This window comes from Austrofundulus limnaeus, unplaced genomic scaffold, assembly GCF_001266775.1.
Source record: "Austrofundulus limnaeus strain Quisiro unplaced genomic scaffold, Austrofundulus_limnaeus-1.0 Scaffold265, whole genome shotgun sequence".
In the NCBI taxonomy this organism is placed as follows: Eukaryota; Metazoa; Chordata; class Actinopteri; order Cyprinodontiformes; family Rivulidae; genus Austrofundulus; species Austrofundulus limnaeus.
In genome coordinates this window covers 466,598-468,416 of record NW_013952667.1, presented here as the reverse complement: position 1 = coordinate 468,416, position 1,819 = coordinate 466,598, and positions in this window count along the sequence as shown.

Genomic DNA, 1,819 nt, shown 5'->3' with positions numbered 1-1,819 from the left:
TTTCTACCTGGATTACTGAGATGCATCAGGACATCTGGAAGTTTTTCATATTATTTTTTTATGTAGATCAAGGGATGACCACACTGTACCACAATTGTCATGGTGTTCTTTGATCGAAATATGATCAAGCTGCAGTACAATTTGGGAAAAATAAAACTAAAAATGAATAAGTTAATGAAGAGAAGTGCATCTTCAAAAGACCTTTCATTTGTAAACTTTTGTTGGGCTGAATACCATTATTCTATTGTTTATTAAAACAAACAAAAATTATCGAATGCTTTTGATACTGTGTGACATGGTAATGGTCAGAAACGATCATTTATGAAAGTCTAGTTTATTTGCATTATAAACACTTTTCTTGTAGTGGTAGTAATCATAATGTGTCATCTGTTTTTGATCCAAAAATTATAGACAAAAACAAATTTTCTGTTGTATAAAATACAATCTCTTACCTTCCTCTACTGGCCATTTATGTAATTACACATGATTCATGCATATTCAAATATGCATATATTCATGTAGCTCATGGGAAAAAAAAAATTTACAAAAAATATAATCGTATGTGAGGTTGTGTTTTCCTTGTAATATGAAATAACCTTTTTAAATATAAAGGGTTTGATGTATTAAACAGGAATACTATAAAGTGCTGTGAATGAAAGCTCAGTTAAAAGCAGATCCTCCTGATGGTTGACTTGAACACTGTCAGAGTCATGGAGCTGGTCCTTTTAAAATTAAATTAGACTTCAAAAACATTCCCAGTTTGAACCATTGTGGACAAATTACTGATTGTTTCTGTTGTATCGTAAGAATAAACACTGCACCAACAAATCACCAAGAACGAAAAAAAAAGTTTGATTTAAAAAAGGCAGTTAGCAATGATGAGAAGGTGGACTGCATCCACTTTTATTTTGTATCTATTCATTTTACAGAAGGATAACAGTGGAAATTAAAGCTCTAAGCAGATTTATTCATTTAAAAACTAGTGAGGTTTTTTTTTTCACTCATGTGCATCACATGTGCTGAGAAACAAAAATGTTTTTAGAAAAACTGCATTACATGAAGCAACATCAAACATTTAGATCATATTACACATTTTCCCACTGACTATTACAGAAATTGTAGTAAAACTAAAAAAAAATAAACACAATAAAGGATGTTGACACATATAGGAGCAAAGGAACCAAACATTACTTTGTAAAGATGTAAATTCAATTCACAAACTGAACAACGTAAAGGACTTTTTTATTACATTCTTTTCTTACAGGATTTACAGGATTTTAAATTTGTCATGATTTAAATTAAATGTCTGCTCACACTATGTAATCTGTGAAAATATGATGTGTGGCTCAAAACAGAAGTAGATAGAGAAGTGATGTAACTCTAAAGTGTTCAGCTAAGTTGAATTGATTATTAAATATAAAAGTTATTTAAAAAAATAATAAATTTGAAACACCAGCTCTGTATGACCTCATTATTATTATTMTTGTTTTGTTTTTTGTTGTTTGTTTGTTGTATGTATGTAAAATAGATGGCGGCGGTGGCGGCAGATGTACGTAGCTGTGCAGTATCGCTGCAGGAAAATAYAYCCCATTTGGCTTTACAGGCATCTGCAGGTCTGTTTTTGACCAAATTTACCTCAGCTTTAGTGTTGCTGTTACTCTGTATGCTACATAAACAGAAGATCAAAGACGAAATGACAGACATCGTTTTCGAAAAACAGCAGCACACAAGCGTCCTATGGCGTGTATACAAGCGTCGACCATAAGTTATCCTAACTTTGGTAAATATCATCTACCTTGCCGGTTGGGCTGGTTTCTCC